General features: G+C 37.1%; 1 long non-coding RNA gene across 7 annotated transcripts in view; it reads right to left on the bottom strand.

Moving 5' to 3' along the window:
- Nucleotides 1–3,740: 3,740 nt before the first annotated feature.
- LOC146544318 (uncharacterized) overlaps nucleotides 3,741–19,094 on the bottom strand; it is a 33,887-nt gene continuing 18,533 nt past the window's right edge. For 4 of the 7 annotated variants that reach the window (XR_014883646.1, XR_014883650.1, XR_014883648.1 and 1 more), the window contains one exon: nucleotides 13,506–17,309. This is a non-coding gene — a long non-coding RNA (uncharacterized LOC146544318). Of the gene's footprint in view, nucleotides 13,413–13,505; nucleotides 17,827–19,094 lie in introns of those variants that run through there. The other 3 variants (XR_014883647.1, XR_014883652.1, XR_014883649.1) reach the window with 3 other exon arrangements.

Here is a 19,094-nt window from a genome sequence, read left to right as displayed (position 1 = left end):
TCAAATATGGAGGTGATAAGTGTGGTGGGAGAGGCTATACAGAGAAAAACAGCTAGTGTTATACAATAACATTCCAACAGTGAGAAGGAAGTCTGCAGGTAAGTCCTGTGTAGGGAAAGATACATGCAATGGATTCTGTCCCCTCCACCACAAAAATCACAAACTTATTAAAAATACTGCAGTCATCTCAAGTTAGTGTGGATGTGTTTAACAGTTTTTAACTAAGAGAATGACATACTAGTTTAAAGGCTTACAAAGACGCCTCTGACCTTCAGAAAAGTTTTTTCCTCCATTCAGTTCCATGTGTCTGTGGTGCATCCATTTGATAGGTATGTGTTATTAAAAGGTAGCTGGTAACCTGCTAGGTTCAATGAACATACAGTATGAGATAAGTGACTCCTCAGATGCTAAGTACTTGGAGAGAAACAGTTTTACTATGATAAATATGTTTAAATATTTGGAGCACTGCTTGCAGTTTAAATACAGGGAAGGTAAAGAAAAGGGGCAAAGAGAAATAGCTTTATGCTAATCTGCAATTCATTTTCTTTTTTATTCTATAACGAAAGATGGCCTCTCCCTCCTGCATAGTTAGGAGACTGAGGCAAGTCTGGAACATGAAAGAAAAAAGGTTGAGAGGTCCCGTAATACACTGCTGAGTAAGTGAAGCTATATTATTAGTATATAATCAATGAATACATGGATGTTATAATTAAAAAGCATACAAGAAAGTTAGGCTAAGCAGGTTATCATACTAAAGAAGAATGGATGGAAAGCTTACCCCTGTCCTGGGCTCACTGAGAAGATTCCAAGAGGAGCGATCCCCAAAAGAGATCCTTCCCCAGTGGTGGTCAGCTCTTAAATGGGGTCTAGGAGAGGTGGAGCAAGGCTCTACCCCTTCCGGTAGGGCAGGTGAATTGCCTTCATCTGTGCTCCCAGGGCTGACTCATTGCTTGCCTCAGGTGGTCAATCAGACGTTCAGGCCTTGATTCAGCAGTTCCCAGTTAAGTCAACATTTTTTCCTTGGGAGTGTCTTCCCTAACTTCTAAGTATCCATCTGTTTGGTAATAAGTCATTGGATGCTTCTACTTCAGAGAGCCAACGTGTATAGATCACATCTGTGCTACTCCTTAGAACATTGTACTCACTCCCTGCAAAAATTACTACCTTTTCTGAATATAGTATCTCTTGTAGCACCTTCTGTAGTCAAAGATAGAAGTCAGTAATTCAGGTATGAGATTTAAGATTGTGTAGAGCTGTTGGTTATTAACAAAATTCTATAATGAATTGAATGTGTAGCCTGCTAGAGGAGATAATGAAAGAATCACAAAATATGTTGGGTTGGAAAGGACATTAAAGACTTATTATTAGACAAACTATAAAGACTATTATAAAACAAATCTTTATTTCATAGGAGAATAATTTGGAAAATTAACCTGAAAGCAACTACAGTTCCTCCAGTCATTTTTCTGACTGATCCAGCTTTACTACAAAAAAATTATGAACATTGTTACCCTTTTACTAATACATATTTTCTAAAAAAAGACACTGACACATGATTGTATTACAGAAACTAGATACTTCAGAGGAAAAGACTACTAGGAAAACCTGAAAGAAAAACAGTTTGACAGCCCACATCAGAAATAACTTGGCTATTAGTTCCTCTGAGTCATTATTTTTTACTGTGCTCTGAATTCAGCACTGCAAAATAACGACAACACTCAGGGGAACAGTATAATTAATATATTCATTTGTGATTATACTGCATGTGAAACTTTATGGGCAGTGAGTCAGAATGCTATCTTACGCCAGTGTGGACACATAGTCTGTCATAGTTTTCTGTTAAATGACCATCTGAAAAGGCTCAGATGGGTCAAGAAAAGATTGTTCCAGAGAGATACTTTGTAAAATTACATCTATTATTTTAATGCTTAGGCTCTTTTTCTAAGGCAAATATATTAAATTTTTAATATTGATAAGCCTAACCAAAATATCATCACGATTTCGAAGTATTTGCAGAAATATTTGGAATGTGAAGATGCATTGATTGAGAAGAAGTGAGCAGAAAGGAGAAGCAGTGAGCTAGAAAGGACAGTATATAGAAAGGACACAAAGGATAAGAAAAATGAGATTGGTAATGAAAGATTTCCAAGGAAGAGAAATGAAGACTAACAGAACATGCAAATAAACAATAACAACAAAAAAGATTTCCAGACAGTTTGCAAAACACAGTACATAAAGCTTAAAACATCCTTTGAGAGGAAAATCAATGGTTCTTCCAATGTAATAAAACTAGAGGAAAACTGTTTACATGGTCTAAACAAACCATGTGGGCATTTCCTTACTGAAGTCTCTCTTTTTCTGATTTGGAATTTTATTTTTCCTATGTAACAAAAAAATTTGGGGTGTGTGTGAGATCAAAAGTACAGGAAGGTTGACAAATCCTCAGGGCAGGTCTCTTCTGGTATTAACTAACTGTTTATTCATTATTTGGGATACACAATTCCTTTCTTTAGGAAAAGACTGAAAACCCACAACTTCACAATTTCCTGAAACGAGAAAACTGCCCTGCTTTTGGGCTGGGTGATCCAAGAAAAGAGTGTGTGCTGTGTGAGCTGCTTGGGCTTCATCCCCCACTGGAGTGTTATTAGTAATCAGCATTGCTTGGAAAAGCTGCTGCTTTTACTCCCTTAGCTTCCAAATCTGTGTTTAGAACACCTGCTACTTGCTTCTGGAGCGAGGGCTTCTGTATGACTGCTCATGCAGTCACAGCCTCTTAATCTTTTTTTCTCCAAAGACTTGTCTGTGTGTTCCAGTTACACCTGCCCTGGCACTATGCTCCATCTCTCCCTGGAGCAAAAAGGGATGTGAGAGAAGCTTAGTTATGAACCTGAGTCTAGGCTAAAGTCCTGCAAAACTGCAGTTTCACTATGGAGATGAAGAGAGCATAAGTGCCTTTGGGCTTAAAACCCCATGCAGTTGCATCACGAAATGTGACTTTCAACACACAGAAGACGACATTCCTAAAAAGCAGTAGTGTTTTGAAAAGAAGCTCCCAAAGAGGGGAAAAAAATTATCTGAAGGCAGACAAAGGGCAGTCACTGGTGACTCAGTGCCACCACTTAAACACAACGGACTCATACTTGATTCAAATGGAGATATAACACTGTTCGAGAATATTCTAAAATACTACCTTAAATCATAAAGAAATAAATAAATAACCGATTAAAATTGAGAATAAAGACAATTTAAATGACAGATTAAAGTGTTTGGGCTTTTTGGAAAGCACATAAATTGGTATTTAAGCTAAAAGTTATAATGTGCCACAATTTGACAATTTTGACAAATAAAGACAAAGCTTATATAAACTGTAATTATGTTGTTAGAAAGATAGAACTGAAAAATGTTCAACCACTATACAGTAAAGGTTTACTTCCAATAATTAGTTAATGATTTAAAGGTAGCTAACACCATAAAGACACATGAGGCGCTGTCAAGTCTCTGTTGTCTCAGGAAATGTCAGAAGTTACAGCAAACAAGAATCTAAGAATCACAAAGCAGAAAAGAAATGCTGTATACTTAGGAGTACGCTCTTAAAGCACAAAGAGGAGTTATAAACAGTAAGTACCAGACAGCTTTTCTATTACGAGCTAGTACTACTTAAGAAGATGATAATCATGAATCACAGCTTTAGTATGTAAGTGATAATAACAAAACAATGTATTTTCAAGTACTTGAGTCACAATTTTTTGTATACAGTTTTGTAATAATCCAAGGAAGCGCAATAACGTGCTTGTGTAAAAAGTAGGAGGAGGTGTGGCTAGGGTTACAAAGTAAAACCTCCCAGAACAGAACTCAAAGCTGCAGTGCTCACTTACAAGCTATTTCTAAACAAAGCAGTATGAATCATATTAGGCTAAATTAGATACAGAGGAGTTTCTTTGTTATTTCACAGCACTCCATGAAACTAGAGCCACTTTCTTATATTTAGAAAGCTTCTAAGACATTGTGAAGGAAGAAAAGGAGTGGGAGAGATAGCAGAGCAAATGGAGGAAGAATGTGCTCAAGCTACAATAGCTGTAATCACACTGAAGGGCTTTGTGGGAGATGCAGTGACACTTGCAATCACTGAAATCTGTTTTAAAAGAAAGACCTCTCCTGAGGCATCTTGGGAAATTACTCTTGCTCCAACCAGCATAAGATAGCTCCATCAGGATTAGAAGTTACACTGCCACCTGTCCTGTATACACATTCCAGTCAGCTGATACCTGCTTGCACAGTCAAACACAGGTTTTTCATTATAGGGCTGAGGAAGGCTGTTTTACTAGTAACTAAAATTAAGTCATGAATGGATAAAAAAGCGAAGTCATTAGACTTTATTGTGTTTGTATGTGAAAGATGACATTAAATTAGAATTCTCTAAGTTAATGTAATTTCAAATCAGCTGACCTCAAGGGTAAATATTTTGTTCAGAAATAAGGTAATTTAGTAATATGAGTTAAAAAAAAGACAGATTTTCAGATTTGTTATGAAATAAGATGATTCCTACAGATGCTAACCAGCTGCATATAGCATGCAGGCTAACTTCCAGCACTGTGCTATTTTACATGGAATTGTAGATTGCCTAAGTTTGTTGCAGCATTCTTCCAGTCTTTGATACTTTTCACCTTCACCAAGACCCAGCATCAGGTGCTATTACTTCTGTCTGTCTAGAAAGCAACAAACATCCTCACTAGAACAAATGCCATCTCTGGGTCCATAATCAAATGTCTTCCCTGCAAACTTCTAATAGGAAGTGAAGGGATTGCTGACTTTGGCACAGCAAACTGTGAAAGCAGATGTATTAACTGCATATTGAGCCACAGAAAATTATAAGAAAAAGATTGGTTTGCATTTAGCAAGCAGGCAGCAAGTGTTATATCATTCTACAGGTTCTCAAAAGATACTAAAATGCCTCATGTCCAGTGGTTTCAAAGGAGACTAGATGTATGTATTTGTGTAGGTCATGAATCTGTCAAGATCCAATTTTCAATGCTTCAAAACCAGATAGGGAACATGATACTGATCTGCCACGTAAGAGCTTTTCTTTAAGATTAATTCTTAAGATCCCAACTAACCTTACACTAAAACTTAAAGAAAGTTTAAATAATAAATATGATGTTGCAAGCATCAGTCTCAAAGGCTGTGGTAGTATATGGAGAATGGACCTTTTTAAAAGACAGTGGTAAAGTAAGAGGAGATTTAGGTTAGATGTTAGGGAAAGATGTTTAGTCAGAACGTAGTAAGGCACAGGACAGGCTGCCCAGAGAAGCTATGGATGCCCCATCCCTGGAGGCACTCAGGGGACTGGGTGGGTTTTAAGGTCCCTTCCAACTCAAGCCTTTCTATGATTGTATGAAAGAGCAATTAACTGGGTGTTATTGATGGAAAGGCTGACATACTGCAGGTAAATGTATGCCCTCATATACCTTCAGAATGTTCTCCTGTAATCAGAATGCCTCTCCAAGCAAAATCTCACATAACCATAATCTGCTGTGCACTTACCCTGCTCCACAGTGATGTCTAGGATACAACTGCAGCCAACCATGCTGAATGCAGCTGGAAGACTTTCCTCGCTGGAACACTTTCCTAGCTGGAATGTCATTAACATTATGAGAATTGTTTTCCCATTTAATCACTGGGTACTTCCCTTAGTCCTCCTTTGGAGGGATTCATTTTTGCAGTGCAGGCTCTTAACCTTAACACAGCGAAATTAAACAGTAGTCAAAGACAGCTCAGGATGTTTCTTTCTTGCAATATTTTGAATTGTTTGTCATCTAGTATCTTTCTTCCTAAATGCTGAACAGCAACCTGCCTCTGTGGAGAATACAGAGTGTTAGAAATATCTGAAATGAAATCTGTGACAAATTCTTATTGTGACAGGAGTACCCTCAAGTAACCTCATGACTGTGGTCCACAGTATTGCATTCAGGAGGGAAAGGCACACCACAGATCAAGCCAATACAATAGCGAAGACATTAGTCTTGGTCTATGAGGAGCCACTTCCTGAAAACAACCTTTCCTTTTCACTGCATAGAAACGGATCTTGGACAATCAACTTGGACTAGTATGTGATTTTGACATGGCCAAGGCTACTGAACACTATCCAATGTGAGAATCATAACAAAAATGCAGTAAAAATTGCATCTAAAGATTGTCTTATTTCATCAAAACACCATTGAATAGGGCTATAATATCTGTTCTTGAAAATAGCACCTCAGTTTTGGACAGATTGAAACAGAATAGCGGGTATCCAAGGATCTGAGTTCCACTTTCAGATCTACCACTTGCAATGCTATCCTCAGCAAGCCCCTTAACTTCAAACGCCTGCTTCTAAAGTGTTATTTATTCACTAGGCATCACTCATGACTTTTGAAAGCTCTACAGTTCATGTAAGGTGATCCAAAATAGAACGAAAAATAATACGTAACATTAATTGCTAATGAAAAGAAATAGCAGTTACTTTGTTGTTAGCCCCAGCTGACTTTCACTAAAAAAACCTAAATTTAAAAAACAGACAGCTAAGTTGATATTCATATGTAACGCCAAATAAAATATGATCTTTATATTATTTTCTCCTCATTTAGAGTTACAGCTGCATATCAGTGATTTCCAGGCCATCATGATGCAGCCTGAAGCACTTCTGATGAGGTTTACCAGTGCAGACTGTCTGCTTTGCTGAATTGTTTTTAAAAATAATTTCTTTCCAATTACCTTCTAAAATAAGTTTCTCATGCAAATGAAAAATCCAAAGACCTTTTTGTGGGGTTGGGAAACAAAGTAGTCTCTCAATTACTTGCGTTACTTATCTAGCAGGGTCAAAAAAGAAGCAGAAGTTTAACAAAAATACAGAGGGATTAAAATATTTCTCCAGACAGTACATACATTTAGACCATTAATGACGACTCACAAACACAGAAAACAGCACTAGATTAACATATGCAGCAGGGAGGTTTGATAGGCAATGTGCATGCGTGTGCATGTTTAACTGTGAATTATCTCCTCTCCTCCATGTGACTTTTGAGATCCTGGAAAGGGAAGCTAAATGTGCTTGCTATGAAAATTACAAGAAAAATACATTTATTTTAATATCGATAGAAATTGGTCATTTTTTCCTCGTAAACCAAATATGTCACCTTGTCCTTTGAGTTACTAAATTACAGTACTCTTTTCTTCTTCACATCTTCCTTTCTTGGATTCTACAGCATTCACTTTCTCCTTTCCCAGCTTCTTCCTTCTGTTCTTGGTTACCCAAATCCCAATAGTTAGTTGTAGTTTCAACATACAGTTAGCTTCAGCTGTCATCTCTGTCTAGAAAAAATGCACATTTCTCAACATTCCTACTGCAAGGGAAAGGCATAAATATTCAAAATGTGCTGTAACTACTGAGGAGAAAGTACTGAAAAGGAAAACATGACCCCTGGACATAGGCCAAGGCTATGGAAAGGCTACAAGGAGAAAAGTCTCAAACAAAACTGAAACCTGGGAGGGAATCCACAGACCCTGAGTTTTCCATACAATTAACCTTTGATTATTCTTCTTTTTAGTTCTTCAGTTTCTATTTCATCTTACTGTCTATGTAGTACTAATATTCGGGTGCTATAGGACTTACTTCATGAAAAATGAATGTAAATGAAGTGACTCCCACTTACTTGAAATGCATCTGTTTAATTTGTACATTTGTTGAATGCATTGTCAGGTGCATTTGTTGCTTATCATCTGAATCTTTCTTAATAAGCAAGAATTTTTAAAAAGCATATGTTTCTGTTTCAAATAGACTATGTAGATTGAAAATTAGGTGCAGCATGTGAAAGAGAGTCTAAGAATGTATAAAGGCATGTTTCAGTATAATCAGCTCTGTTAAGTTTATGTTCTTTTTTGCTTTAAGACAATATGATAGCATATGCCAAAGACAGTATTTGTTAACTGTTCACCACAATTAATATAACTAACACTCTGCTCAAAAGGTGAAGAAAATGTCCCCTATACCTTAAAATGTGAAAATATCTTCCCAAAAGGATGAGTCTCCCCAGAGTTACATTTTTTAGATCAGATAAATGTGAAATCTGCCTGTGCTGCCAGATTTGCAGGTATCTGAGTACCTGGCATTACTTTCCAACAGATCATTATGTGCAGCCAGTATCATATCACTGTGTCGTAAGAGTAACCCAAATATTTGGGAAAAAACTCACTGAAACTCCTAAGTAATCTGCCACAAAGTGCGGAAAACCAATCCAGTCTATTAAGCACACCACATTTCTTGTGAGCGACATGCTAGTTACATTTATTTTCCCAGTGCCTTGTTACCAGACATTTAGATTCTCATTGAATTTGTCTCCACTCCAGAACAGCAACAGAAAGTCATTGGATATGTATTTGTCACCTGTACATTTCCTCTCATCAGCAGCAAGACTAACTCCATCTGTTCTTTAACATGACCCAGGGAGATAAGTAGTGGCAGAGATAGAAAGAGGAAGCATTCTTGTTCTGTGTACATAGAGGAAATGTATGGTTCCCAGTACACAATTACTAACATCTTGTGTCTGCACAACACCTACATGGCTTTAAAAAATCAACAGTTCACCAGCTGTTAAAAAACATGTTGCTCAAAGGAGTTTGTCTCCAACAAATAGGCTCTATTTTTAGACACTGTGATTTCTTTTACAATTTTTTCCATTCTAAGTGGACAAATTATTTGACGTAACCACAATGCTATCATTATAAATGTTTTAGAAGTATCTTCATGGTGAACACAAGGAATGGAAATCAAATATATGGGCTTATCACAGGTACAGAGTATTTTAAAAAATGATTCTAGCTTAAGATTCACAAATAAAACAAAAAATTAAGCTTAATGGGCTTCTAAATAACTTTCAGTATCTAATCTAGTTAAGTTACATTTAATATTTTGCTACCTTATCATAATATTTACTCAACAATTTGGAAATGGGATCTCAATCTTCATAATATTTTGCATTCAAAGATTAAGCACAAAACCCTGTGCTCATATCAGTCGAAGCTCTTAGAAAAAGGGCAAACAAGCTGAAAATAATGAATTCATATTGAAAATGCAATGTAGAATGAAAAAAAAAAAAAACTCAATAAAGAGACAGAAACAACTCTTTTTCTTATGCATTAATTTGAAATTTCAACAGCAGGTGCCCCATATTATGAAATAAGCACACTGGATATTTGAAGCATGCATGCATTATTTAGAATCGAGACAGCCTTGGAACCTTATCCTTCCACAACTTAATATATTAGTGCTTAGAGATGTCTGCACTATAGACTGAGATTCGTTTGATGAACAGCCATGATTTTTCCTCCAAACTGTCATTTTAACAATATTCTAAGAAATGCATTTCAGATTTGAGATTTCAGAGACATAAAAGGAATCTATTCCTGGAGTCATAAGGTTGCCTTTCTTGTTGCAAATGACTGAAAGTTTTGCTCAAATTTCATTAGCTTTGTTAAAACAGATTCTGCTTTTAGTTTTATATCCAGACTCAATCTTTTGTAAAGGGAAATTATTCCTGGATGAAAAAAAGTGATATACAGATCATGACTGTTTACCTTGTTCACTCTTTTATGCTGTGACCTGATGTGATTTCAGAGTATGCCTTTCCTTCACAATGGCTTTCAGAAGAGATGATTTAAGTGTTGTTTTTACTTTTCTACCAGTTGCCACTGGGAGTTCTCTAGAAAGAGAATCCTAAAGCTTCCCAATCAAAGAGATTAACCTGTAGTGTTTAAAAGTAATAGTTTAGACAAGTGCCACTAGCTTGTCACTTTGCTTAAATCGTTCTTTCAAGTGTTTTAGCTGGATGTCACTACCTAGAGAAAAAGAATTAAGAAGGCATTCATGTTTTTATGGCTTGATTCTCACCAGCACTAGAAAGAAAGTTATGTTATGAGAACTACAGAAACATAAACTGAACCTGTGCAGGATTATAAGCTTGTAAAACAAAAAATAATAGCCATAGAACTCCTGAGCCCAGAGTTCCCCAGCTTTGTATTTAAAAAAAAAAAAGCCCTCACTTATAAGCAAAATATGTTGGAGGCTTTTAAACAAAATTTTGTTATAAAGGAAAAGGTTTGTATAAATGTCATTCTTAAATCCTACTTTATAACAAAATGATTGCTGCATGCAGCTCTGGGTGTGCCTAGCAGCATATGGAGCGTATTCATTTTCCAGCACAGCTTTTGGCTTAATACAGGGAAGACAACATTAATGATTGTTGTCATGACATTTGCCTCTGCAAGATTAAAGTGTTTCCATTCTAACTTCCACAGCTATTATTGAAATAACATAATTTGTGAGTTATATGAACTTGCACCTTGCCTAGAATAATGAGTTAATGAGGCATTTGTATGAAGAACAATGTTTCATTATTAGCTGTAAAAAATATGAAGACCTTCAATATGAGCTTCACTGCAGCTTGTGCATGATTCTTTGCTCTATTTTCATGTTCTGATGCTGATGAAAAGAAACAGCAGTTGTATTGTGGCAGCACCGCACAGAGCAAATTTCACTCTCATAATAGTTTCCGCAGTGTTTGGACATCAGAGAGCAGTAACAAATCCCAGCAGTGCCATCTGAAACACTCATCTGGTTAATCTCTATGTGGCAACTGCATCTGCTCTCAGGGCCTACTGCCTGCACCCTTGCAGGGTTTCTGTAGGATACCTGCTGATTCCAAGGCAAATTTACTTTTTTAATAAAAGTAGAATTCTCAGTCAGCAAACAGTGAGGCACTGGATTGCTCTGGAGCAAAATGCAGGGAACAAAGAGACACATAGCAGAGTAGTTGGCTGAGCAGCTGGGAAGGGTTCTCTCTTTCTCTATTGACTATTGAAGGTGTTTGTATTGATTATATTGTTCCATTAGTTGCCTCAGACAAGTGTCTGAAGCCTTCATAACATCCTCCATAGGCTTCCCTTAGATGCCTGTGCCACACTACTCCAGTCACAGAAGCTAATGGCAGACCACATGTTGGTCATTTGAGGTCTCAAAAATCCTCTTACAGAAAAAAAAAGAAAAAAAGAAAAAAAAAAAAAAAAAAAGTCTTGCATTATACCCGGAAAAGACAACAGGGGGATATTTTAATTTTAAATTATCGAATGGCTATTACAAGCACTTTGCAGATGATGAAAGTGTGAGTGTTCATGAGTTTGCCCTTCTGAAAAAAACCTGAAGTTAAAATTAGTGAAAAAAAGGCATGGTTCAGAACACAAGAAGCAGGCATGATTTGCTGATCCATGGTTTGTCGTGGATCAAATCATATTTCTCATTATCTTTTTTCATCAGAAGCTGGGATGTGTAATGCTGTCTGTATTTGCTTTTGATAACTGTGACTGTAGTCTGCCAGCTTGTTCTGTTCTCCACAATGAAGAACTAATTAAAAGGTTAAAGATATTCCCAGTCTGAAACTCCATGGCCAATAAATTCAAATTGAGAATGAAAGAGTATTAAAGCTCAGGTACTGTGGGTTAATCCACTTTGAAACTTACTGTGGTGTGGAAATAACAATACTGCATAAAATGGTCCTTAGAACCTTGATTCAAATAAAAATCAGACTATGTCTGAAGGCATTCCTGAATAGTGTTCACCCACATGAGGGGAACTTTCATATGAATAAAGTTTTCTTCATCGGGGCACATTTGAGAAAAAAAGACAAAAACAACACACACAAACACAAAACCCAACCAAACCAAAAGCATGTTAAATGCACACAAGTATGGTATGCATTTGTATGATTACACATTTTAATGGACTTACCAGCTCATTCAGAAACCACAAATTTAGAGGTAAATACAATCTAATATTTTTTCAGTGACCAAACATAAAGTGTAGTTAGTAATTTAGAAGTAGTAAATATTTGAGTGAATTTTACATAAAATAGTAGATTTTACTGAGAAATTTACACACTTGCTCCTCTAAATTACCTTGGATGTTGGTGAGATGCTTAAGAATTATTCCTGGATTGTTTTGAAGCAGAGAAAGAAATGATACCTAAGGGTTTTTAATTGTTGTTTCATCATTTTCTACCAGCAGCCTTCAGATAAATTACTTTCAACTTCTACAGTATGCCATTCTGTTCATTTGATGACACTATAAACAAACTACTTCAAAGAATTGGTCAAGGATTTCAAATTTGTACTAGCTTTGCCTATTTCCTTTTTTAACTCTCAAATTAGAACAAAGAGTCTTGTACGGGAATATGAATTGCCGTGATAGAGTTAAAGCTGCAGCATATGTTTCAGGCTTGATGTCTGTGAAGTACTGGGAGATGTTCAGTTAAAGGCTGTTCAAAGAACAGCATTGCATCTGCCTCATGGTGGTAAATTTTTGTGGTAAAAAAAGCCTTTGCCTTGGGCAAGCTGACTCATTACGTTAGAATTTTCTGCCATGTTAACCACAGCAGTGCAAAAAGTCTTCACACCAATAATCAGGTGAACCCTTGACTGTTGACTGTAACACTGACATTTTCTGGTGGTCTTCACTGGAAAACAGAGAGCTAAATCAACAACCTTTTGTTTCCAAAAAATCATTTAGCTTATCTTGCAGTTAAATCAGGCCAGGCTTGCTACTCCACAGCCACAGCCAATGGACAGAAAATGCCAAGATTCCCTTTCAAATCATGCTACAAAAGTGTGGGTTATATGGCAGAGTGGAAGAGAGTCTGGGATTCCTTTCGTGCTACAGCTATTTGCACCTGCTTTGAGAAAGAAATAAATTAAATCTGCAGCAAGAAGAATTTTTAGCTTTACAAATGTCTCTGCTGAGTCTGACAGTATTTAGTTCACTCTTAGTGAGTGATGTAGTAATGACTTTCCTGTAGTAATGACATTGCCATAACCTTCTTCCATATGGCTCCATTTTCCATTGTCACATTCTCAGAGACTAGCAGTTCTCTGAGGACTCAGTGACCTGTGACGTGACACAGCTCTAAAATGAAGAACATACTCAACAAGCACAGTCTCTTAGCTTCATAAGGTCATTCACTCCACACTTACCAATGGAGAAGTCGTTAGAAGAATTACATAGGTCAAACTCAAAAAATACACTGTGATAGGTTCTGTTTCTGCTGTGGAAATGTTTAAAAGAAACATATGAAGCCTAGCAGAGTTTTGGATTTGATGATCTCTAGAGGTCTGTTCCAACCCCTATGATTTTGTGATTCTAGGATTCCATAATTCAAAGGAAGAGAGAACAAAATTTGGTCTGTCAGTCTGGGTGAACATTGAGGGAAAGTATGTTGCCCAGGAGAAATAGTCCACAGTCTTCACTGTACTAAAAACTCTGAAAAACTTCCACATAATTATAAAAATTAGCTCCATCCAACTATTCCAAATCTTGGCAGCAAATTTAGAACCTGCAGGTAAAAAAAAAAAAAAAAAAAAAAAAAAAAATTCCATTCTTGACAAACCACATTAAAGATATTTAACATCAACTTCATATTTGGAACTTTTCAAGGCAAAAATTATTACCTTTATTGTAAAAGGCCATGGGAAACCAAAATATTGAGATCATGATATACACATCATGTGTCAAGGAAAATGCAATTCTACTTCTACTTCTTGGCTGACAAAACTGAAGAAATTGTGTATGATAGGAATACCAACATCTGCATGAAAAAGAATTGGAAAACCTTCAGTGCAATTTATAGAAGATACAATCATCCACTGAGTTGGGGGAAAAAAAAATGGAAATAAGTACAAATATAACAATAATAAACAGTTTTTCATTGGTGCAATGTGTCAAGTTTAGGAAAAAAGCCTATTTCTCTAGCAAACACGGTAGGGAAACCACTTCAGTCCAGTAAAGTTAAGATAAAGTTTTTCACTGTTCAAGAGTGCTTTTTCAGTTATTTGGCTTAACTGTTCCAAATTTTCACAAATGGAATGATCAGAGAACGTAAAAATTCTACATCATAACCAGGAAATACAAAGAAATTATAATTAAATGCTGAAAATACCTCAAAGTTTAAACAACACATAGAGAACAGTTATTGAACTAGCAAAAACATACCAGAATTGAAATTAGAGTGAATAAATATGGATTGTCCCAACTAAATGAAAGCTGTAAATTAGAGGAAAATATGCAATGCTAATTTTCCTAATTTCAGTACAGGAAATGTGAGAAAACCTGCTCTTCTCAAGATGGAGTAATATCCATATTTATGAGAAAAGTTAGTTGTCTGTGTCATCAAGGAACTTCACAAATCAAGATTGCAGTGTATCAACAGCCAGAGCTCCCGGCTCTCCTTTAAAATGGAAAGAAAAACAAAAAACAAAAAAAAAAAGAGGGGGAGGGGATTTCCTGCTGGGAAAGTCATTCTGACATGCCATCACTCATCCACTATACATCTAAGTCTTTACAGTATTTTCAAAATATGCCACAAAACCTTGAGCTCCATATCTCTAATCCCTATCAGTGAAATATAGTTATTGAATCTTTCTTTATGCCAACCTAACATTTTCACATGCCTTGTCTAGATGGATGAAAATGTATTTTAGGTATCTATTTCCTATTCTGCTCAGACAGAGTTAAATGTCAAAATACATCTAAAAACCTGGTCTATACTCTCACAGCTTTTATAGCCACTAACACACTGAAATTAAGTTTGCTAAGATACCTGCTTTATAATGAATAAATATTTTGGGGTTCAACAAAAATGTCTTTTCCTATTTAAAATTAGAACAATCTGTACACAAGAAGAATATTCTAACGAGGTGAAAAGAGTATGCTTTGATACCTCTCAGAAGAGAAATAGTGTTATCAACCTGAGTACTGTGTTAGGTTTTAGGCCCCGCACTACAAGACGTTGAGGCTCTGGAGCATGTCCAGACAAGAGCAATGAAGCTTTGAAGGGTGTGGAGCACAAGTCCTGTGAGGAGTGGCTGAGGGAGCTGGGATTGTTCACGGTGCAGAAGAGAAGTTTCACGGGAGACCTGACCACTCTCTACAGCTACCTGAACAGAGGTTATGGTGAGGTGAGGGTCAGCCTCTTCTCCCAGATAACAGCAATAGGATGAATGGCAATAGCCTCAAGTTGCACCAAAGGAGGTTCAGGTTGGATGTTAGAAAATGCTTCTTCTCCAAAAGAGTGGTGAGGCATTGAAATGGGCTGTCCAGGGAGGTGGTGGAATCACTACTCCTGGAGGTGTTCAAGAACCATGGAGATGTGGCACTGAGGGGAGTGGTTTAGTTCTGATGTTGGTAATGGGCTCAGGGGTGGACTAGAGGATCTTAGTGGTCATTAATGATTCTGATTCTATGATTCTATTAACTGACATCATAAATCAAAGACTTCCCTATAGGTAACACTGATGAACAGAATTCTAGCATGTCTCCATTTTCAGAGGTCCTTTATACAACAAATGTTAAGCAGGAACTCTGGATATTAGTTTTAAGGAAAAAAATGCTTACTAACTACCATTTTTTATCTGTTTAGCATCAATTCTTAAAGCTGTTTTTGAATCTTGTAGTTTTACAGTCATCTGTTGCAGCTTTTTGTCTCAAATAGTCTACATAAATTAACAGAGCAGAAGACAACTGAATTCCAGCAATATATAATTAGCTATTGCTGGCTTTGCTAAGCAGGTCACTTTGCTTAGTGTTTTTCCCTGTAGAGGTAGGCATACTTGTGCTTGTCTGATTTCTCTTAGAACAAGCTGCTCAGTTAATGTCACCACTACTAAAAATGTCAAGGACATACTTATGTATCTAAGTTCAAATTCTCTTCATTAAAATGAATGATTGGCTCAGCTGTGAGCAAACTGCATAATTGGCTGACTCTGTGTAAAGTCCTTACTGTTCTCCTTCAAGAAAGAAGCACAATCTTCTTAGTGCCCAAAACATAGATCCCAACAACTGTGAAGGTGACTCTAATACTTCACACAAACTAATATTGGCTAACCCTGACTTCATGCTGGCAGGCTTCCATCTCCATAATAAAGTTCACTAGTCAAGTTGTGAGCATCTAATTTTGAACTGCATGCAAAGGGATGACCTTATTCCAGTCTTAAGAAGAGAAAGAAAGAAAGAACAACCTTACAGGGTAGGACAATTCAATTACACCTTTCACCTTAGGTGAAGAAAACTTCTGAAGTTTTCTCTCCATACCAAGAGAAAAAAAGACTGCAGATTCAATTTTGAATCTCCTGACATCAAAATAAATCAAAGCATTTTTGTTGACCTGAAGAGAACGAGTCATGAAAACAATAGGATAAGCTACACAAAACTCTCACATAGGATGCATCCCCCACATTCAGGGGTTTCATAACACACGATTGATTAAAATAGAGCCTTGGATGTGCATACAACAGTACGAATACCTAAATGCCACACAGACCAGTCTGAGACAGTAATTACTAAGAGGTGACCCAATGCTGGTGCCTGGAATCAGCCCTTCCACCCTGTGCTGCAGGCAAGTCTGAGACTGAGCCCTCTTTCTGGTGTCACGTAGCCCAGAGGGTCCACTCTCTGAAATGAGACAACAACTGATATGCAAATGTGTTTAAAAATATAAAAATAAAAATATATAAAAAAAATAAAAATATATGTATCGTGATATGCCCTGAAGGACTGTTTTCAGTAAAACCATTCTATGTTTTATAGCATGCCACCAATCACATAGCATGGTCCCATCCTCCTAAGAAAGGGCCTGAGTGATTCATTACAGAGGGCAGATTAACAGCCCTGAAGTCCACTACTAGCTGGAGGTGCTCCACATTTCAAAAGCAGTTCAGCAATGGGTACAAACTTCAGAAATGACAAAGAAGAGCATGTCTAAATAATATTCCCAGGAACCATGAGGATTTACTTCAGCTGGGCTTCAAAGGGTTCCTAGAATGAAGGATTATTCTTAGGATGCTCACCTTTATTTTTGTTACAGTTTTTCAGTTGAAACCTGTCTTTCAGACACAGCTCTTAATGCTGACAGAAGGCATGCATTGCACTCTGCCACACCAGAAAGAGAAGCTTCTTAAACCCAACAAGACCAACTCTGCTATGAGCTGATTGACTGTTAATTCTACATGAAAAATTTCCACTGGAGTGTGGATTGTCCAAACATTTCAAATGCCTTTTGATCACTTGACATTGAGGTTCACCAATTTACAAATGAGCAATTTTAAACTGTTGATATTTTTCAATCCTTGCTTGCCGGCTTGTTCACCTGCAGGATGTGGATGTCTGTGGTGCATGGACTTTATTTGCACAGTGTCCACTAAAGAATCTCTTCAGCTGTGATTGTGAGAAATAAGCACTGAAAAAAAAAAAAAAAAAGAGTAAGTCTCAGGCTGTGTTGCTGAGTAACTACACTTACAGCTACATAAAAATCAGAGAGTATTCACACAGAACCCCTTTCAGACTTAGAGAATCACAAGAAAACCCCCCATCATATTTGCCCGTTACAAAAGCAATCAATCCTCAGCATTTCAAAAGGTACAATATCTTGTGGGAACTGATACTATGATTTCCCGACTTGGCTTTGCTGAGGAGCAATGCTGACAGCTTAGAACAAAGAAAAAATGAGAGAATATTTAAATAAAGAAGGGCCCAGTGAAGCATGTAATTGGGAGAGAAACTAAAGTAAATGGCCACTGTACCTGTAGCAGGAAAGGGCATTGCCTTAATGATTTACATGGATGAGAAAAGATGAGTTCATAACTGCCAGAGTATTGTCACAGCAAAAAGCTGGAAGGAAATTGTAAGGAAAGCATAGGAGTCCAGTCTGAAATTTAAAATGGGAACTCGAGGAAGCCCATTTCTACCTGGTTTCTCTGAATATAAAAAGGAAAATGGGAAAGAATTTGCAAGAAAATTCAAGATGTTCTCATTATTCATTAACAAAAACAAACAAAACAAAACAAACAAACAAAAAAACAGTCTACTTGTGCATTCATAGCTTGCACTGGGATCTGGGAATGCAGAAAGCTCTGACTTACAGAGTACAACTCCAAATGCTGCGAGAGCATAGAAGCAACTTCAGAGTCAGGGGAAGGTGGGGCATTGCTAAAAATATAGTAAGCGATTAGTACCCTGCCTAACAGTACAGTATCTTCAGAAAATATGGGTGGTGCCCTATACATATATGAGGGCTGCTCCAAAAGTAATGTCTCCTATTTTATTATGATGGCCCACAGTGTCAGAGGCAGATGTTGGAGGTATGGCAGTAGACACTGAACTTTCCCACCAATACTCCGTTACATGTTGTTGCTACATGACAGATGGCAGAAGGGGGGCAGTCTGTCAAAATGGTGTCTAACATGGAAGTACCATTGAAGAAAAAGCATGTCATTGAATTCCCCCATGCAGAAAAAATGGCATGCACTGGCATTCATCAACACTTGTGGAGAACAACCAGTGGATGTGAGCACAGTGAGGCAGTGGGTGGTGTGTTTCAGCAGGGGCAACAGTAGATAATCTCCACTGATGCAGATGTTCATGAGTGCAGCATGCAGGCTCTTGTTCGTGGCTAGCAAAAATGCACACCTAAAGGTAGTGACTGGGTTGAAAAATGGTGTCATGTAGCTGAGAATGTTCTGTATCATAAAGTGTTACAATACTTTTTGTGTCGTAGTTTCCATGGAAATAAACGGGAGGCATTACTTTTGGAGAGAGCTATGTGTGTACACATGCATATAAATGTACACATTATGTTTTTACATACAAACACAAACACCTTCAGCATTAAGCACCTCTTTACTGAGGTTCTGAAAAGGTGGCTAGAAAAACATTTAATAAGACCTTCAAGTCCCATAAACCCCCACAGTAGCTTTTTGATACTATTTCAAATCTGTTATGAACTAACCACTCATCAGAGCTGAGCTTTTAAAAAGATAGATAATTCTGCATAAATGGCATATATTTAACAGTCTGCTAAAATACAGTTTAAAATATTCTACCCAGTTTTATGATTGCTTTCATCCTTCCAAGATATAAGAACGAAGTGCCTTTACCTAACATAGGATTTTGCCTGAAAGAATACCAAGAGAGATTCCCAAGAATACCTGAGAGTCTCTTCCACTGGCCTGCCTAATCCCAGAGC

This window comes from Meleagris gallopavo, chromosome 5 (genome assembly GCF_905368555.1).
Source record: "Meleagris gallopavo chromosome 5, MGAL_WU_HG_1.1, whole genome shotgun sequence".
In the NCBI taxonomy this organism is placed as follows: Eukaryota; Metazoa; Chordata; class Aves; order Galliformes; family Phasianidae; genus Meleagris; species Meleagris gallopavo.
Note: the sequence above shows the minus strand (reverse complement) of the source record. Positions and strands in the feature narration are given on the sequence as shown.